Source organism: Fukomys damarensis, unplaced genomic scaffold (assembly GCF_012274545.1).
Source record: "Fukomys damarensis isolate Sample0158 unplaced genomic scaffold, DMR_v1.0_HiC HiC_scaffold_30, whole genome shotgun sequence".
In the NCBI taxonomy this organism is placed as follows: domain Eukaryota; kingdom Metazoa; phylum Chordata; class Mammalia; order Rodentia; family Bathyergidae; genus Fukomys; species Fukomys damarensis.
This window is the reverse complement of record NW_022900942.1, coordinates 62,832,677-62,853,304: the sequence shown is the minus strand read 5'-3', so window position 1 is coordinate 62,853,304 and position 20,628 is coordinate 62,832,677. Positions and strand designations below refer to the sequence as shown.

The window sequence follows — 20,628 nt, the reverse complement described above, 5'->3', positions numbered from 1 at the left end:
TGTCTTCTGTTAGGAATAATGTGAATTTTCTTTTCTATTATTATAGAAAAAATGCAAAAATACCAGCAGCACCTACAAATATTTTAGTATTTAAAATCTTCCTCTCCCTGTCCGAACCTCTCTTACCTGTCCATCCAGGTAAGAACCCATTTTGGAAACGGCCCAAATGCCCATCAACCAATGAGTGGCTACAGAAGAAGTGGTCTTTATATATATGTTATATTTTTTTATTTATATATATACAGTGCAGTACCGCTCAACCGTAAGGGATAAACTTAAGACATTTATAGCTAAACAGATGCGCCTTGAGACCATCCTCATAAGTGAAATAAATGGGACACCTGTGTGTAAATATCACACTGTGTCTCTGGTGTGAGAAACTGAAAGTGTAAACAAGAACGGAAATGTGTAATAGATCATGTGAAATAGGAAGAAAAAGTTCAAATGGGAAGGGGCACTGGCAAGGAGGTAGGAGGAAAGGAAGAAAGGGTTAAGGAGGAAAAAATGAGAAAAGGATCCTCACTTTCTTCTGTGTTCTTTCAGAAATGTTCTAGGCACACATCACACACACACACACACACACACACACACACACACACACACATCTAAACTTCTTTTCCATCTACTCTTCTACCAGGTGTTCACCCTTAAACATTCTTTTCTCCGTGTGCATATTGATTTGCCACGTTCTCCTTAACTACGGGTAAGCATCCCATTGTGATCCTGTGCCACAATTTATGTCCCAGTTTCCCTCTTTGAATAGGGAATATTTTGTGCCAAGTTATGGAAGGCAAAAAGGCTTAATTATAAGAAACAGAAATATTCACAGCGTATCAAAGTGGTCACTGGGCCGGGGATGTAGCTCAGTGGTCCTGAGTTCAGTGGTCGTGAGTTCGATCCCCAGTACCACAAAAAAGGTCATAGGATTATAATCCTGGAACCAGAGTGCAGGAAGAAGCTAAGAGTTTAAAAGAAACTTCAACAAACATGGTAACTTAGTATCTCAAAGCACCTGGTCATGCCAAGAAAATGAAATGAAGTGGAAAACATGATATAAAGTGGAATACATTCCCAGTCACCAAATCAGAAAGTGTAACCATAAAACCTCCATTTCAGCGGCTGCGTCTCTCCGGGTTGAATAGAAACCATCTCCCACTGGAGAACAATCCAGGGCCTTCATAAAAATAGCTCAACTTGTTTCGTTTTTGTTTCTTAGCAGTCATGGTGATGGTCCATCAGCAGCTAAAAATTTCCAGCTTCTTTTTCTTTTTGAATAATTTTAGCCTGAGCTATTTAGAAGATAAATTAAGATCCTCCTTCTTATTTTTCTTTCCTTGTCTGTCTTGAAAAAAACGCAGCCATTCCCAGGTAGAGGAAATTGCTAGTATGGGGGGGCAGTGACCTTTGGTGGAAAAAGGTGAGGTGTTTTGTTTTGGCTTGGATTTGTTTTGTTTTCTGCAATAGGTAAGTCCGTGAAGTCTGTGCAGCCTCCCCTCCCCACCTTTCTGGAGTTTATTTAAGTAGTTGCCCATAGCAACCACCCACACTAAGTACCGTAGCCGAGCTGAGTATTGTGGAAACAGCTTGGCAAGCTTCTGTCTTGCTTCCATGATTTTTCCCCTGTACCCTGGAGGTGACTACATAAAATTTAAATGATAATTTAAATATATTCACAATGGTGTGGGGGTCTCCTTTATTTCTTTTTAAAGCGCTACTTTTTAAGTGATATAAAATATTGAAAACAAGCCTGGTTCCTTAGCATTCACAGGCTGTCGTGGATCCTGTCAGAGGTGGGGTCGTCTCAGGAGGTAGAGCAAGGCTGCGAGGACGGCAGAAGGACAGGTGCTCGGCCGCCCTTCTCCTGTCCCTCCTCCCTCACCGTGGCACCCATGCCTCGGGGACTCCTGGGCTCTCGGGCCACGGTGCTGCTGGTGGAAAGGATGGGGAAAAGCACAACTGGGTTCAGAGCTGGGCTCCGTCACCCTCCACTGCAGCACCCTCATCCTCCCAGTGTGTGCTCTTCATTTTTTAAAAGCTTCATTCGCCAGTGATGCACTCAGTGTCTTCTTGCACTAGATGCACATTTTACTTTGAAATAAACAGCCAACCTTCGCAGAACAAGACAAGTGGGAAACCATAGAAACAGGTACAGAGAAACAACCGCTCAGCGCCCACGAAATGCCTGGCACCGTCGGGCAGAACCCAGCCAAGCTCTATGAGGCTTCATCCCTGGGCCCAGAATCCCCCCGTGCTGTCACCCAGAACTGGTCTAGACCGTGAGTTTCCTCCTCTGTGTTCCCTGAGGTTCACCCCAGCCTCTGGCCAACCAGAAAGGCCCAATGGCTGAGCAGGAAGCAGGTTGCTTCTCCAGACCCTGCCCAGGTGTTCCTCAGCCGGAAGATCTCTCTCGAAGGCTGCTTTTCAAGCTCTGTCTCTCAGTCCCCTCACTGAGTCCTCTCCACTGGTGAGTTCTACTACTCACTGACAGCCTGGAGAAGCCAAGCATGTGCTTGCTGTCCTAAGCCAGTATGTTTGTTTCCAGGACCTCCTGATGAGTGAATTGCAGGGTGCTGGACCCTTCCTCTTGTACGTCATGATATTCTCCTCATTTCATTTGACTGCTCTGGGTCAAACACACCATGAGAGTGCATGGGATGACCAGCCTGATCCCCACCGAAAACACGAGTCCCCTCAGCACGTGTGCCTTAGCTTTCAGTGGTAGAAAGCTTGCTCTCTTATCATTCATCTTTCTCATCCTTGATCTACTCTTGGTGGCCTGCCCACACTGCCATAAGGAGACATCATAGACTGGGCCATTCAAGTGACAGCAAGATATTTTCCCCCATCCTGAAAGCTGGAAGTCTGTGTCAGGATGCGGTATGGTCAGGCTGTCCTGAGAAATCGATCTTCTGCTTTCTGAGTCCTCTGATGGGAAGAGGAAGAGAAAGGGCCAAGGAGGAGAGAAGGGTGTCATGAAGGCCCCACCTCTAAGACCTTGTCTAAATTCGCTCACCTCCCAGGGCCCCACTCCACCAAACCATCACGTTAGCCTGAGGGCTCCCACGACTGAATCTGGGGAGAGACACCAGTCAGTCTGTGCTGCCTGACATTCCTTTTCTGTCTGTGAACAATAACTGAAGTGTTCTGATGCTCCTCGGGAAGGAGGAACTGTTGGGAAATAAGGTCACCAAAATATGAGCTCTGGTCATGATCTTTACCAGCAATGCTCATGCTGCTGGGATTTGCTTTATAGCAGGTGACGTTGGAGCAGCTCCCATCCCAGGCCACCTGCAGCTCCCAGCATCTGTGGCCCACACGTCAATAGCATGTGTGTGATTTGCATGTCAGTAGCATGTTTGTGCTGGAGCTCAGGCTCTGCCCTCTGCTTCCTCCCTGTTCCTGTTGGATGCGCTGTTGCTCAGTGCATGGTCCCTGCCTTCCCGGCTTCCTCAGAGAACTAGGGCCTGATTTCTGCCAGAGGAGTGCTGTGATTACAGTAAAACCCCTCCCCTATGCAGTCCTGAGGAGAGCACTTCTTGTTTACATCGTCTTTTCAGTTGTCAATGTTTGTCATTAACCTTTCTTTTTTATGGTTTTCTTTTCAACTTTTCATTTGTATCAGCCCATGCTTGCAGTACATGATGATTATGCTCTTCACATGTACATAACGAGCCCCAACTCCTTTCTCATCTCTTCCTCCCACCCTTCTTCCATCTCTTGTCCCCTTTCCCTTCTCCCCTTCCTACTATCTGTCTTTCATTTTGCTCTTTATTATGTATAGTTTGGGTTTCCTCTTTCAGCGCAGAAGAATCTGTCCCACCAGTAGCAGATTGTGTTAGTCAGCTTTCTGTTCCTATCAGACACCTGACAGGATTGACGTATGCAGAGGAAAGGGTTATTTCTGGCTCACGGTTTCAGAGGTTCCAGTCCATGATTGGTTGGCCCTGATGTTTTGGGCAGGCTATCACAGTGGGGCACATGGTGGAACAAACCATGAGCTCTGTGGCCAGTGAGTTGAAAGAGACAGAGGATGAAGACATGGGAGAAGAAGCAGAAAGAGGGAGGGACTGGGGTGCCACCATTCCCTTCCAGGACACCTCCTAATAACCTAACAATCTCCCACCTCCCAGTAGTGTCACCCTGGGGACCTTTAAACATCAGAGAAGTATTCAAGACCTGAACCATGGCATAAGTCATGGGCAGAACTGGAGTCCAGGAAGCATCTCATGTCACCAGCTAACATGAGTCCTGGTATGAGTTTCAATGGAAATTAAAAGTAAAACCACAGGATGAGTGTACAAGCAACAGCTTTTATTGGGAAGTAAGAGAAAATGAGAAGAGATTTTAGTATGAGGGCTGACAGAGATCAAGCTGATCCCTTACCAAAGGAAAGTAAAATAAAAAATCGGGACAGGACAGCAGTAGAGCAAGTGGAGGGGATGCATGCTGGTGACAGGGTTCGTGCTGGCCTGCCAGTAAAGAAAAAGGAGCAGTTTTGTGGGGCCATGGGGAGGACTGGGGCTGGTTTGCTGTTACAGTCTGATTTCATGGCTCCAGAGGAGTCCCCGAGTTGGGGCTGCTCGGTTCCCTGAGATGACATCCCTGCTTGCAAGGGTCTCCATGTAGGGCGGCCAGCCAGGCTGTGCTTCTCCTGGACCCAGAGGATCTCGGGTTCAGGACAACGATGAGATTCCCAGGCGTCACTCGTGGTGGTGTGTTGGAAGTGGGCATTGTAAAACCTGGAGATCGGGTGTCCCCAGAACTCAGGCTAAGTTACTCTGATCTTGTGTCAGGCTCGAAGGGGGTCAGACTAGGTAAATTTAAGGCTAATAAACCTTGTTTTGCCAACATTTCCTAAGTAATTAATGTACCTATGTCCGAGGTTTCCAGGTAGTAAAGGGCACAAAATGAAGGTCAGGCTTTCCTCTGCTTTTAGTTACTGGACATCTACAGGCCCAAGTGAAGTCTTGGGTTTTAGCAGAAAACACTTTTAAGTCCCTGACTGCTTCAGAAGAAAACGTAAATCACGCTTTTACTGCGCAGTGGATTAATGGCCGAGGAGTTTGTCATCTGCGCCACGTGCTCTGCGTCAACTCCACAGCCAGGATGTCCCACGACACGGATGCCGGTACAGCGTGCAGAGAGACATGACATTCAAGAAGAGAAAAGAATTCTTTCTTCCAGATCTTCACTGTGGAAGATTTCTCAAGGCCAACAAGTCAACAGATTAAGTACTGTGCCTACCTTAATCACAAATATCTCTCTCTCTCCCTCTTCCTCTCTCTCCTTCTCTCCATCTCTCCCTCTCCCTCCCTCTCTCTCTTTCCCTCTCTCTCCCTCTCCCACCCCCACCCCCCATCCCTTCCTTCTTTGTGATCCAGGACAGATACAGAGGTCAGTGTCAGTAGTCCGTGTCAGTGATGATATTTCACCAAGGTCCCTGGGAAAACTGGCCACTAATTAGCAATTACCCTGTAGGAAACAGTGATGTAGCATCCCCAGCCCTTCCCAGCCTTTTAAAACTTTTGGTTTTGAGACAAGATTTTTGCTACATTGCTAAGATGCCCAGGCTGGGCTTGAATTTATGATCCTCCTGCCTCAACCTCCCAGAATGCTGGCATTACAGGTGTGCACCACCACGCCCGGACAATCCCGCTTCTTAACCCCTTAATGGTGTGAACACTCTTCCTATCGAAGGACAGCCCTCTTCGGTGGACCAAATCCTGTAGCTCTGCACATCCCACCTGTTTAGCCTCTGAGCGTGCCAGAGTCTACTGAGGTCATACAATGAAAACATACATTTTCTCGTGGGCTTTGGTTGGCGTGTAAAAGCAGAACAGGCGTGTTTAACTTTGGTAGTTTGTATTGAACAGATGAAGATCATGGAATGTATTTATTCAGTGAGTGTATAGCCTAGCACCCCCCATAAGAAAATCTCCTTTTTGTATCAAGGGATTTGGGGCTCTTCTGACACCCACCTGTCCTGCCCTTGTGGACATCCGGTGGGGGTGCCTTGAGCCTCCTCCTCCTGGCTGGGATGGGTGGCATTTGTCCACAGGCTCTGCCGAGTTGGAAATGATTGTACAATGCACTAAGACAGTTGGATGGCCTTACTTCCTCCCTGAAAATGAGTACGTCTTCTCTGGAGCAGTCTGCAGTCTTGGGGACACTGGTGACACTGGTGACAGGGCAAGGGAGTAAAGGTGCAGGGCTCAGGCAGGGGCCACAGCTGGCAGCCGTGCGGAAATCAGTGAGGTGGGAGGGGAAGGAGGGATGCACTTTTTCTCCACCATATGTTAGCAAATTAATCAGATCCTGTGTGCTGAGAATCAGCAGGGCTTACTCCGCTGCTGGGGGCCCTGGACTGTACCTCGCAATATACGGCCATCAGCTGGAGTCAGTGCCAATGTCTCCATGCAGCCTCTGGCCAAGCCACACCCTGTGGCCACGCAGGATGGTGTGCATCGGTGGGTGCGGCCTTTCCTGTCCCCCACAAACCCCCATGCCTCGGACGCTGTCTTTGCACATGGAGCCTCGCATGTGCACCTCTCTGTCCATGCCAAGGAGGGACGTCCAGGGTGTGGCCCTCATGGGCTCCTCCCCGTGCATCAGTCCTCATCGGCCGGTGTCCTGTCCAGCAGGGAATTGGGAGCAAGATGTCTCAGCACAGAGTTCTGCGGCCAGAAAAGAAACAAGCCAGCGCTTCTCCTGAGATGGGCTGCAAACGTGTTCTTGATCGCGAAGGATGTCAAAGGCACAGGGTTGCTTGTTCACACGCGAGGTTCCCCCTGACAGGCTTCCTGCCTCGGTACTGTCCCTGAGCTGATGCTGCCTGTGCCACCCGTCAGGGAAGGATGCACAGGGGAGAAAGAAGGAAGCGCATGCACTTAGAAGTGGGGGCTTTCATGTGGTGGCGTCTGCCCTCTCCTGGGCACAGGGACTGACACCCCGGGGACTGTCCGGGCCTGCTGCCAGCAGAGCCTGCAGACCTCGGCCTCACGGCTCCTGTTCTGGAAGAGAATGCGCGAAGCCTGGAGTGGGCAGAGGGCACAACTGCTAGGCAAGGAGGTGACCCAGGGTGAGGAGCCTTTCAGAGCATCACCCTGGGAGGCCACATCGCCAAAGGGACACTTGGGCAGAGCCTGCAGGAGGGGAGGGCATGGGACACACAGCCAAGGAGGGAAGTGTGAACTCCCGAGCATTACTGGGTGGGGTGGGGCCTCCGGGTTCCTCCCCATGTCCTCCGTCTCCTGAACGAAGATTGGACAGCAGCCTGAAAAGGCAGCGAGGTTGCACCTTTAATGAAAGTGCAAAAGAAGTCTGTGCTGAAGGTGAGAGCAGCTGTGAACAGGCTCAGGGAAAGAGACTTTTGGATCCAGGACTACTGGGTTGGCTTCTGCAAATAAGGTATTGGAACCTTCGCCCTATCAAAATCTCACCAGGTGCCATGCCAGATATGAACTGTCCAATGGAAAGGACTTTCCCAACAGAGGAAAAGGAAGGATCAAGAATATCTTTTGATTGGTTGTGCCCACATGCCAATGAAGGGTTAAAAACAGCACTTTTCTGATTGGTCCACAGAGTTCAGCCATGAGCCCCTATTTTGTTGGGTCCCATGTTCTGCTCATGTTCTCTCTTTTTAGAAAGCATCTTGTTTACCTGTTAGCCTTGGCTTTTTATCACTTTCCACACATTCTACCCATTTAGCTGTCTGGTTTGTCCTAACCCTAATCTCACTAGTGTCACAGGCTTGTTCAGCTAGGACAGTGAGTAGCAGGCAGAAGGGACAGAGAGAGGATCCCCAGGGGGGCACAGCAAGCCCCTGGCATTCACCCCAAATCCTCAGGTGCGGCTTTGGTCTTTTCAGGGGTCACTGTGGCAGTTGTATTGAGAAGAAAGCTCAGGGGAGCCGGGGTTCCTGGGATGAGGTTTACCTGATGCGGGAGAGATGGGGAGAGGAACGGATTTGGAAGGAAAAGAACAGATGATTTTCTTTTGTCTTTATTTCTGTCGTTGTTTTCCTTGAGACTGCTACACTTTCCAGAAAAATATTCTTTAATTCACATACAATATACCACCGTCTATAAATGATATCATCTGTTACATAGCGATTATCACTGACTCGAGTAAATGCGTGCTTCTGTCTGATAAAGAACTACACACACACACACACACACACACACACAATGTCACCTTGCTTCAATACATGGAATCATGTGACCCAGATGTGACTCCGACAGCTCTGAGTTCAGGCCAACTCTACGAATCAAGATTCCATCGTTCCTGTCAGCCGCTTTGAGTTCGCTGACTCCACGCTAGTAATAAATGGGTACAAAACTATGACAAAGCAATAACCGCCCTCCACTGGTTTCCCTTCTGTGCTGATTTCTGGTCAGTACGTCGACGGTACATGGGACAGTTTTGATCAGTAATTAGCAGGGTTCCTGGGAATCTGAGGTGGGTAAGGGCTTGTGGAGCCTCTTCTGACCATACCCGCGCCGTCCCCACCAAGCTCCCGGAACATCGTGGCAGTTGACAGAACTTTATTGCCCCGGCCCACAGGCCAGGCCTATGGTGCTCAGCAGAGGCGAACGTGCACTGAGTGATTCTGCCGTTCCCAAGAGGCACAGAGCAGGGCTGCAGGAACCCGGTTGCACCTTTTGTTTTAATGCAGCGGGAGCAGCCCCACATTCGTCTGCGCCTGTCTGCAGACTGCGTGACCAGTTCCCTAAGAGCTCCGCCCTTCCCCTCATTTCCATATTCAGTCTGGGACACCTCATATTTTGTTTAAACAGTCACACCAGTGCACCTCTTCTCCTAAAGTGAGTGTCTTGTTTCCTGCCTTTCTTGAATAAACTGGATAATAAAAATCATAGCCTAATTCGGTTCCGTCGCTGTAGGGATTAAATTAACTGAGAGTCCAGGGGATTTTGAGACTATCCTGCGACGAAGCAACACTGTCATCCATCTCCGGGCACTGCCTTGTTTCACAAATAAAGAAGAGCAAGTCTCTCATTCTAAAATCTTTCTGGAGACAGTGAATTTTAGTATTTTTTGCTGTTCTGATATATTACCCAGAAGCAGCAGGCAGCCTCCCAAACCCACAAAGAGCTCACCAACATTTTTCCACATTTAAGAACATCTTGAAGACTTTTCTTAGGCTCTGAGACAATGTATGTATCAGAGTTACCGCTGATAATGCTTCCCAGCACATTAATTCTGATGAATGAAAGTTACAGTGCTGGTTACCTTAACATGGCACCTAAATTCTGATAGTTGTTTTTTGTTCTTGTTGCTTGTTATCCTTTCAAAACGGTTTCTCCTTCTTCTCTTTAAGGAAATCCCACCTGGCATCACTTTTGCATTTCGCATTAACTCGTGGGTCTTTGTCATTCATGGCTTCCCAAAGGCCACAGCCAAGGGACATGGACACTTCGGAGCTCTCTTCTTTTCTGACATTCCAGGGATATTTCACACTGTGAATGTGTAAGCCCAGCACTCTGAAGGGCTGAGGAGGAAGGATCCAAAGTTCCAGTCCAGCTTGGGCAACTTAGTGACCTAGGAAAGGCCCTGTTGCAAAATTTTTTTAAAAATTTAAAAGGCTAGAGAAGTAGCTCAGTGTGAAGGCCCTGGAATTCAGTCCCCAGTAATGCAAATGAAGGAGATGAAGGACACGGGGGTCTGTTACCTGTGTCCCATAAATGTCTCACTGATAAATACTCTTCCTCATCAGAGTCTTGTGAAATGCCATTGATATGCGACAGATTTCATTGGGTCATCGCTGTTTGTTGACATATTACCCTTCTGCTAGACTGCTGGATTGAGCCCTCAGACTGTAGGCGTTGGCACATAGTAACTGCTAAGCTAACTGTGCGAATGAAAGCAGTAATAAATACATAAATAATCTATACCATTAAAAGAATGAAAGCGGAACAACTAGCTATAATACTCCCACAGAAGAGGTGTGGTTTTATTATTTATTGTTGTTCTCGCTTTTCCCTGGACCTCTCAAGGCTTTATCCATAAGTGCACATATTTTAGAGGTTACTTGTAACCCTAATGGCCATAAAGTTTTGTGTTCTGCTTTTTTACACCTAAACATCACTTTATCACCATTCCTCCCTGTTTATAAGTGCATTCTAATTACATGTACTCGATAGCCAGGCTCTGCCAGAACAGACTGCATCTCATTCACAAAGCTGGCTGCCGAAGTGTAAGGACCTTGCAAAGCAACTTAGCTAGGAGCACACTTTACCATTTGTCAAATGAACCTGGTTATATTTGTTTGCAATCTTCAGGTTTTCAAGCCATAGATTTTCATCTTTTGAAAGCTTCCTCTCTGCCTTTCTCCCACTGTCTTCACCTGAAAGGATCGATATTTCAGGACAGGAACCTAGGACTGGACTTATCCCCAGTCCAGCTCGCACAGTTCAGATGCAGAGAATTAGGAAAACCAGCCAGAAGCAACGTAGGAGCCCACACCTTCACGGAGCGTCTGTGCCCCTTCTAGAGCGAGCCGTTTCTGGAAGAGTTGTGGAAGCAAAGTAAGGCCCAAACTTCAGGTAGTTTGCTGACAATTTTTCAAAGGCCAGCAAGAATGAAAACAAACAAACAAACAAACAAAAGCCCTCCGAGAAGGTTCCACCTGTTGTCATGGTAACACCACGTCCTAGAATTCCTGGCGCCTAAGCTGTGTGAACCACCGTGAAGTCAAGAGGGATCCTGTATGAAGGGAAGACGCCTCCTTTTTTCTTCAGTGTGACAATGTATCTATGCCAAAGAGGCAAAAGTAACTTGGATGTCCCTAATTTGAGTATTAGTAACATTTTCCAAGCCTTGTTTTTTGAAATGTACGTTACCTTGTAATTCTCATTACTATTTATTATGGAACTCATACCCACCTCTTGATAATTGTTTCTCAGGTCCTCATTACATACTTTACCATAGCCACATAACAGAAAAGATCCAGAAACTTCTAGAAAATGTAAGTAGCCTCCGCATCCTGTTTTGGGTAACATTTCAAACTTCAGTGATAAGCGTCCTCGCTCTGCCCCAAAAATGGATGAGGCAAATGTAAATCGGTTTTCCTGTGTCTCTGAATGAGTGTCGCAGTGGGCTTATTTCCATTGTCTGCAGCTACTTTTCCTTTTCTAGTACTACATATATGATGAATAATCCTCATCATTAGAGTTAAATGAAAGCATTTGGCCCAGCAGAGAGCGTGTGAACCTCCTGAGCCCGGAACCTCTGTGGAAGGAAGGCGGGGAGCCAGCGCAGAGCAGGCCGCCCGGATCCCCTGTAGACAGCTCTCCTGCCCTGGCAGGAGAGCTTTGCCGGTGTCCTTGGGGTAAGGCTCTTGAGGTGGGATGAGCCTCTTGCTGGAGCAACGCAGTGACAACCGGTGTGATTAGAGGCAGGGGAGGAGAGGTGCGGAGCTGCTGGCTTTGAGGATGGAGGAGCGGACCGCACGCCACAAAATCCAGGCCACCTCTGGCAGAGGACAAAGGTACGGCACAAACTCTCCTGAGGAGCATCCGAAATCACCTCAGCCCTCGTCTGGGGGGCCTCGGGTGCCACCCGCTACACCCACGTGCGACTTCCAACCCCCAGAACTGTACAATCACAGCCTGGAGGGCATTTTACAGCCCTGGCTTTGTGGCGTTCTGTGGCGGCAGCCACCGAGGAGGAACACAGCTCCCGTTCCTCATCTCTCCATTGGCAGGATGTGTTTGTAGTCAGAGAGCGCACGCGCAAATGCCGCGTAGATTCTGTGAGAAGAAGGGAAACGATCATTGCTTCTCAGTCCGTTAAGTAAGATATATTTTGTGAATGACTTGAATTTCCATTCTGTACATCCAGAAAAGGCCTCCGACTGCACTGTGGGTGACCAGGGGGTGCCAGGGCCCGAGCAGGGCAAGGGCCCGACGTACCCTGCCTGTGTCTCTGCAGATTTCGCTCACAGCTTGGACAGCGGGAGTCCCTTCTCCCCCAGCCACCTGTTAATTGCATTTCATTGTGCTGTTCAGGGTTACAGTGCCGTGTGAAGGGATACAGAGTGTGACGTGGTTACTGTGGTGAAGCAGATCAACAGGTCTGTCACCGCCTGGTACACTTATTTGTGACAAAAGCAACCAAAGTCCACTGCCCTCACAAAAATTCCCAACAGCGCAATTTGAGAAGTTTGGTGCACGAGGTAAACATCTGTTGAATTTTTGATTAACGCCTGTCAGTTCCCCAGCGGCAGATTCATTGTGGCAGCCCCCAGGTGGCTCCTGCTCTCGCCCCACTGCCCTTGGTTAGCACAGTGAAAGTCAGCAGAGTCCCGGGAGAGGCCAGGCGCTGCAGAGCCTCTCTCCTCCCGGCAACTCCGGCCCTCCTGTCCCTGTGGGCAGCCGCTGGGTGCTGGGTTGCGTGGGCCCCGCAGGCGGGCGGAGCTGGGCAGGAATCCGAGCGTCATTATGCAGCCGGTTGGGAGAACAAAGCTGACACTGTGGGTGGCTTGCTGTGGATTAGGGGGAAATGTCTTCATCGTTTGGACACCTGAGCAGAGGAGCAAAAATAGATCCTCCAGGATTCTTAAAAATAATAGTAATAAAATAAAACACACAAAGCAGACTCAAATCTCTCTTGAGACTGCAACAGCCTGAGGAAAAAGAAGAAAAGGGTGCGGGGCAAAAGTATTTTTTACTAACAGGTATGAAATGTACACATTAATGCAGTGCAATGTGATATTTTACCCCTTACAGAGAGCACACATTGATCAAATCGGGGTCATGAACATTTCTCCCTCCTTACTGCTTCTCTACATGTGAGTCTTTGAGCTCCTCTCATCTGGAACTTCATCAAATATGCAGTAAATTACAGTACATTGCAGCCATGCCCTGTGCTGCCCAAGACCAGGAACTACATTTCCTAGAGAACCCTGTTGGGGTTCATGGCATTCATGAAAGGCAGGGTACAGAAACCCCACCCCATACCTTTGGGTGAATGAATTATTTCCAAAGCATTGTATCTTTTTCTCCTCCCAACAGATGTGTAAGAAAGTTCCGATTTATCCACATGCCAGCCAATATTTTTGCATCTGTCTTTTGTATAATAGTCACACATCAAAAAATATAAAGCAGGCTGGGGATTTAGCTCAGTGGTTCCACCACCTGCCTCCAAGCAAAAGTACCTGAGTTCAATCCCTGTACCCTCCCCCCAAAAAAAGTACAATTTACCTATGCTGCCTTTGTTATGGGAACTTCACTCTGTTTTGAAACTGAGATATGTGGCTCCTCAGGCTTTCTTTTTCAAACCTGTCCTGGCTTTTCTGGATCCCTTGCATTTCCATGGAGTTTTAGAGTCTACTTTTCGGTTTTTATAAGAAAGCAGCTGAGCCTGGAGCAGTTTAAGGTGTGTTGCTGACCTCACATTAAGTTTTCCCACCCACAAACATGAGATGTTACTTGCCTTCTTGGAGATTTTCTTAATTTCTTTCAATAATTTTGTAGCTTTGCAGCTTTGGAGTATACATTTTGCACTTCTTTTTTAAAATACAATCTTCAATATTTTATTGTTTTCCATGGTATTGTAAATGGAATGGCTGTCTTAATTTCATGTGTGATTTTCCTATACAGAAACGAAACCGCTCTGTATAGGTTGACCTCTAATCTTGCAGTCTTCCTAAACGAAGTAACATCGTTTTAAACAGAGATTAAAATATACAGTTTAAGAAACAAGAAACTTAACGTAAATGAGATCAAGTGGATTTAAAAAGAAACTCAGATGTAAGTTTTAAAAGAAGAGAGGCCACATTCCTATTCAGAGGGAAAAGGGGCAGCAGTACACGGAAGGTCTGTTGAGAGGCCAAGAGAGGCCATGTTGAGAGGCTGGTGTAAAAACATCAGCAGCGCTTTCGTTAGGTGAGACTATAACTTGTGGAATATTTAACACATAAGTGCTCTGTTTGGAGGAAGCTCTCTCCTTCTCATTCCAACACTCCTGCTCTGAACAGCTGACTTTCCAGGTGAGCTTGGGGCTGAGGGGACCATCTAGGTTCATGGTTGCTACACTTCACAAGCACAAAAGGGACAAGTTTGGTGGACTTGGTGAGTTGTTGACCATGCTTTCTTCTATCCCCCAAATGAACTGGGTTTTCCTAAGGGGATTCAGGGTCTTTGCCTACCCCTGAGCTCGTCTGACTCGTGTGCTGTAACCACCAGGGAAGTTCCTCCTTGAGTGACAAGTCCGTGCTGTTAGTTTATATCTAAAGCTTCATACTTAAAAATCTCAGTTTAAGCAAGCATGGCAGCAAAAGTGGGTAAGCCCACCAGTCTAGGAGACTGAGGCAGAAAGACCATTAGTTTAAGCCCAGAATTGGGCAACTTTACAACTTGTGGAGACCTTATCTCAAAATAAAAAATACACAGGAGCTGTAGCTCAGTGCTAATGCCTTGAGTATCAAAAATAATTTTTAAATCTTGTTGGACAAGTGGATTTTAATGGCACAGGGGCACCTTCCCTCCTCTGTCCTTCAACCCTCCCTGGCTGTTAAGATGAGCTGGGATTCTTGGGATCTCCGTAGAGGTTCTCAGAGTCACACAGGGAGGGAGCCGTGTCTCAGACATACCCACGAACAGAAGTGTGTGTCTTGCCCACAGATGAACAGTGGCCCAGTCCACTAAAGAGAAGAACTCAATTTGGTGAACTTAAAACAATTTGAACAGCAAACAACATTCATTTTTAAAACTTCTACCCGATGGTAAATAATATGTAAATATAATTAAAGGTGCAAAACAGCCTTTGAAAATACCGGTGACCTGTGTTCTGGGATGTCCACTGTGGTCACGTATGCTGCACACGTTCTTGCCCAAGGCACCAACCCAGACCCAAGGGTGAAAAACTGAAAGCTGCCAAAATGCACATTGTAGGAAAATATAAACTAAACTATGCAGCATTTATTCCATGACAACCTATGCAACCGCTAAAGATAGTGAGGGTCTCTAAATGAACTGACATGAAAATGTACAAGATAAATTACTTATTAAAAATGCTTGACAAGGACTCGATGGCTGGAGCAGGTGTCTGCTTGGACTTGGAGGTCACTTGCATGCTGGATTTAAACCCCAGTCTTCTGTTTACTGTTTGTGTGACTCGGAGCAGTTAACTGACTTTAATGAGCCTCAGTGTGTTTATCTTCTCATTGGAAATGATCGTAATTCCTGCCTCTTGGCATTGTAACAATGGTATACATGGAAAACACCAACCGTGTAGTCTGCCACGCTGTAGGTGACAGTGGTGGCGTCATGGTAACCGTCTTTATGGTAGCTGCCTGTGTCCTTTCAGCCCTGTCTGTAGTACAGTATGAGCACTGCTGGGGAGGAGTCCCAACCTCTCCGAGGGGGGCAGGAGCAATGGGGCCTGCAGGAGCGTGGGTGGGGAGCCAGCTTTGCCTGGCACTCACAAGGCCCTGGGTTGGGTCCTCAAAGAGAACCCACTGAAGCCACTGTGGGGGACAAGCAGAGAAGTTTTCCCAACTCTGCAGTTGCCAGCAACACTGTGAGGTGTAAAGGTCCTGACAAGACAGTGCTTGGCTCACGGTGCAGCATGACACAGGGCCATGGGCATGGGTGACAGGTGAGTCCCCTGCCTACCACGCCCCCTGGAGAACTTGGGCCCAGTGAAAGCCGCCCCAGAGCACCTGCGTAGTGCATGGTGCTGCAGCTAAGGGATACAGGGCACAGGCTCTGCACCTTTTGTAGCAAGCAGCAAGAAGCCAGTCCATTCCCCCAGGAAATGACCATGGTCATACTGTGGCTGCCTTTTGCCAACTTAGTATCATGTGACCAGCTATCAGCTGCTCAGTACTGGGGAACAGACTGGCCTTGAAGTCTGGCACACTCAGGTGGACCTGAAGATGGCCCTGGCAAACGGAGACACTTCATTATGATTGGGTTGTTGCACTCCCAGCACACACAGGAGCAACAGAATATAAACAAAAGGCTGTGTATGACACTGCTGTTAGCAGTCTCAAACTGGAAAGACTCAAATGCCTGTGGACAATGGAATGGACAAATGAGGGTGGAAGGGTGATACCTTTCCTCTATCCCAACAACAGGCAGGCTAGTGAGAGAAAAGCATAACAGTTTATTTAATCAAGGTTTGGTGCAACCCTGGTACCTTCAGAAATGAAGACCCAAGGCGCAGGGGCAGCTCTTTTGGGGCTCAGAGTCTGTGAAGAAGGGACAACAGCATAGAGTGGGACCAGACAATGGGGTGCGGGCTAACGGTGACTCCCAGGGCAGCCGGGCAGGGCCTGTCCTCAGCATCCTTCTGGCCTCTGTGCAGCCCTCCTTCCTTCCGAGGTGGGCGGGACCCCTCCTGGAGGAGGCCCCCGAGGGAGTGGGCAGAGCTATCTTCCTAGGCTTCGCGGGTGTAGGGAAGGGAGGTTCTGGTTCTTGTGAACCACTTTGGGGAGGGGGACTTCTGCTTTCTGGGATTCGGTTCAGAAGAGAAAGACACGGAAGAGAAAGGAGGTGGGGAGAATCCGAGGAAAACTGCTTCCTGTGCGTCCTTTTTGTTGTTGTTGGTGCCGGGGATCGAACTGGGGTCCTTGAGCTTGTGAGGCAGGCGTCGGAACCCACGGAACTGCATCCCCGCCCAGCTTCCTTTAGATCACAGCACTCAGCAGGCAGAAGCGCCGGCCTTTCACGCATCACTCCTCAGCCCCAGCGCGCACAAAGGAAACCTGCACCAGTGGGTACAGCGCAGCTACACCAGCACCCTGGGAAGCGCCCAAGCGCTGTGCTGAGGGAAGGGAGGTGGAGCCCAAAGCACCCAGCCTCCACGACCTCGTCTGTCTGAGTTCAAGCACAGCCCAGACCGACCTGCAGCGGCGGCAGGAAGCCTGGGCTGGACGCCGGTGTGGATTCCTCACTCCGAGCTGGCTGCGGGAGTGTCCTCGCTTTGAGAGGATTCCTCCAACTGCGTGCGCGCTGAGGACTGCGTGCTGTTTTGCACATGTACGGTTTTCAGGAAAACAGTTTTTAAAAGGCTTTAGGCCAAATAGAAAGTGTGGAACAACTGAGTTCACCTCCACCATCCCCTTCAGAGACCAAAACAGCGGTGAGGGAGCCACCTCTCCAGCCAGACCCATCTGTCTCTTACCCATCTACCACTCCAGCGCCTGAAACGGAGCCTGTTCCACATCGGCACAGAGGCGCTGCCAAAGAGCATTAAAAGGGACATCTCCGGCCCCCCCATCCAGCGGCGGCAAACGTTTTAGAATCTCAGTGATAGCAAACAGCCGACTGTGGCACGCGTGCCATACGTTCGCCACCCCTGACCCCAACCACGGATGACGTTTTGGTTTGTACTTCGCAGAAGTCTGGCACTGAGGAGTCCAGCTAGCACCATTCTCGCTGCCCACTACGTATTCTTTCTGATGAATTATTTTGTCAGTAAGGTGTTAAGGCTTTCGGTACCTGGCCAACTTGAGTTATTGACCAAGCATTTCTTAAGACTTAACGTGGGAAATCTGAACTGTTTGTATGCTAGCAATCGCCAAGAAGTAAACCCTGGCAAGGAGTTATTTAAACAGCTTAATGGTGCTACCAAAACTCCTACCTTTCCTCGGACAACTGCCAAAAGTTATTTGAAACAAGTAGGAAGCTGGACGGCCGGCAGCAGCTGGGAGATGCGGGTGTTGAAGATCACACACAGAAGCCTCATTTCTCAGCTTGGATTCCCAACTACAGAAAAGTATATTTTAGCTCTTTCTGTTACTTTTTAACTTGGCAATTTGTCACTTCTAACATCTGGCTGCCAGGCTGCACAGAAATATTAGCAGTGAGCCTCAGTCTGTGTCCCCCCCTCCATGCTCCACGTGAGTTCATCCAACACCTTGCTTGGTGATCTTGGAACAGAAGAGTCCATTAGAAATAAATAACACCCAGCAATCTGTTAAAGAGGAACTTGGCCAGATTTTTATCAGCGGGCCAAGAAGTTATTCAAGAAGATTGCAGTGAGTTTCCCAAATTCTGATCGAACGGTTCTAGCCTTCAGTTTCAGAGAATTCGTGGTCATCTTGTCTGAAGCAAATTGGAGACCGGGAACCATCGATTCAAATTGTCAGTGAAGAATTGCAGTAGACTCCATTTAAAGAGTAATCCTAATATTTATCCCCAGGATTTTAACTGCCTGTTTGTCTGCTTCTTCTGCTGACTAAGGGCTTCTTTACCCAGAGAGTTCTTTACAGTCCGAAGGTCTCGCGCAGCACCTGGCACCCAGCAGGCATGCAATGTATTGCATTGAAGGAGCAAATAAAACTCGCTCGCTGCCAAGAGAAAAATTAATGTGCATGGGCCCTTTGTGACTGGGGTGACCATCGCTACTGCCACACCGGATCCAAGTACAGCGGACCCAATTTCTCTCCAGACTTCCTCGTCCTTTATTTTAAATAGACTTTAGTTTTCAGGGCAGTGTTAGGTTCAGCACAAAATCGAGCACAGCAATATGCAAAGTTCCCATGTGGCCTTCACAGTGGCCGACCCCGCGCACCTCAGCATTTCCCCCCACACCGGGGCCCGCTAGGATGGGCGAGGCTGTGCTCGCACCGCATTATGGGCTGGAGTTCGTAGTTCACGTCAGGGTACAAGCCTGACTTCGTGCGCTCCGTGGGCTTAGACAGACGCAGAATGAGTTGTACAGCGGTGCCTCGGTTCACAAACTCAATTATTTCCGGGATTCTGGTGGCAGAATTCATTGCATGATTCTGTTTGCAACCAAATTGCAAGTAGTACTCTATCTGCCACCTGTAATATCGTACAGAAAACCCACAGTCTCACTGCCCTAAAATAATCTGTGTTCCGCCCTGTGAACGCCTCCTTCCCCTGCTTTGCAGCCTCTGGTCTTTTTGCTGTCTCCGTAGCTTTGCATCTGGATCCCCATGCAGTAGAACTCAGGCGTGTGGGACCTTTTCACCCGGCTTCTTTCACTTAGTGGCGTGCATTTCAAGTTCTTCTGGGTCTTCTCATGGCTGGCTAACTCCCATGTTCATGCTTTCTGTTTTTGTTGTCTTTTTTGTTTTTTTGGGGGGGGGCTTGTTTGCTTGGTTTTGGTTTTGCTTTTGTTTTTCTCGGTATCCAAGATCAAACTCAGCACCTTGGATTTACAAGGCAGGCGCGGTGCCACTGCGCTAAATTCCCGGTCCCTGCTTTCCTTATTTTTAACATGAGGCTTCTGATTATTCCAACTAGTTCTCATTATCTCGAAGAGGGAGAATGCAAAAGTTCATGGTCTCGTTCTTGACTGCAATTCAAATCATCCCCAGATCACCCAGCACATGCCAAAGATCTCAGTTCGGGTCCTCTGGGGCGTCCCCCCTCCCCATGGTCAGGCTTAGAACCAGTGAGCGCCGATCTCCTCGGACGCTGCTGCCTGGTGAAGGCCCCTACCTGACAGTTTCAGAAGTCGGAAGTGCGTTTACCTCACCGAGGCTGGAGGCACCCGGCTTAGCTCGCAGTCTGCCCTAGAGCAGGGGCTGGTGCCCATCATCTCGGGGCCGCCCGGAGCTGTGCCATCCCATCACGTGTTGCTAGTGCAGGGAAAGCCAGACTCGAAGCATAGTCCCCACCAGGCGTAGGACTCGCAGCACCTGAGCAAAAGGGACCCTCAGGCCAAGAGCCTCAGTCAGAGAAGAGGGTGCAGGACAGCAGAGCCCACGGCACTGCTCTGCGCTTCAATTAATAGCGCCCACAGGCTGTGTCCTGGAGCTTCCCCTGCCTCTATAAAGTCGACACAGTGCCCTTTCACATAAACAAATAACAAAATCCCACCTGCCAACGAGCAGGGAGCTCATGGAGAACCCCTTGGTGCAAATGTCCTGTTCACTTAAATGGCAGCTGCTCGGGTTCCCTGCTGCGGGGAGATGTAGCTCAGTTGCGGCGCCGCCTACCTCACAAGCACAAAGTTCCGAGTTCGATCCCCGGTACCAACAACAAAAATGTAGCCTACATACGTTGTTCTGGGGGGGGAGGAAAAGGTAATAATAAGGTTCCCCCATCACCTGAAGGTGTAACTCAGCATCAAGCTCCTTGTTCCCAACTATATTAAAAGACAACAGGCAGAGGCCGGGCCCCAATCCACCGCGGGAAGGAGAACCACGCCTGCTCCCGACCCAGCAGCCATCGCTCAAGCGCCGGGAGGTAGGCCTGGCCCCGATCCACGGAGGGAAGGAGAACCACACCTGCTCCCGACCTAGCAGCCATCGCTCAAGTGCCGGGAAGGTAGCTGCGCGGGCGCCCCTGAACCCCCATAAGCACCCCCCCTGCACTCTCAGACCTCCTGACTGTGCAAGTCTTTGGACCCACTCTGCAAAGACAGAGGTGGTCATCAAGGGTATTTTTCTGAATTCCCAACTTTGAACATCTTTAAAGAAAGGGCGTGGGAAATCTGTAATAGAACGTTGTGGAGTTCAACCATTCAGAAGGATGGGGAACTCAGTCTGGGCCTTGCAGCCTGAGGTCAGTCAGCATCATGGGGTTCAGCAATCAGCTAACTGAGATCAGGGATCTTGCATCCTCGCTCTGTCTGAGCCATTAAATGGTAAATACACTATATTGAAATTTTGTTCACTGCAGACATGTT

At 48.8% G+C, this 20,628-nt stretch overlaps 1 protein-coding gene and 1 long non-coding RNA gene across 9 annotated transcripts in view; one reads left to right on the top strand and one right to left on the bottom strand.

Moving 5' to 3' along the window:
- Positions 1-20,628, top strand: part of Dlgap1 (DLG associated protein 1) — a 261,824-nt gene that overhangs the window by 81,558 nt on the left and 159,638 nt on the right. The window lies entirely within an intron of this gene.
- On the bottom strand, positions 16,092-17,230 carry LOC104872425. The gene is made up of 3 exons (XR_783167.2): positions 17,149-17,230; positions 16,869-16,990; positions 16,092-16,729 (listed from the first exon to the last, which is right to left on the bottom strand). It is a non-coding gene; the product is annotated as an uncharacterized LOC104872425 (long non-coding RNA).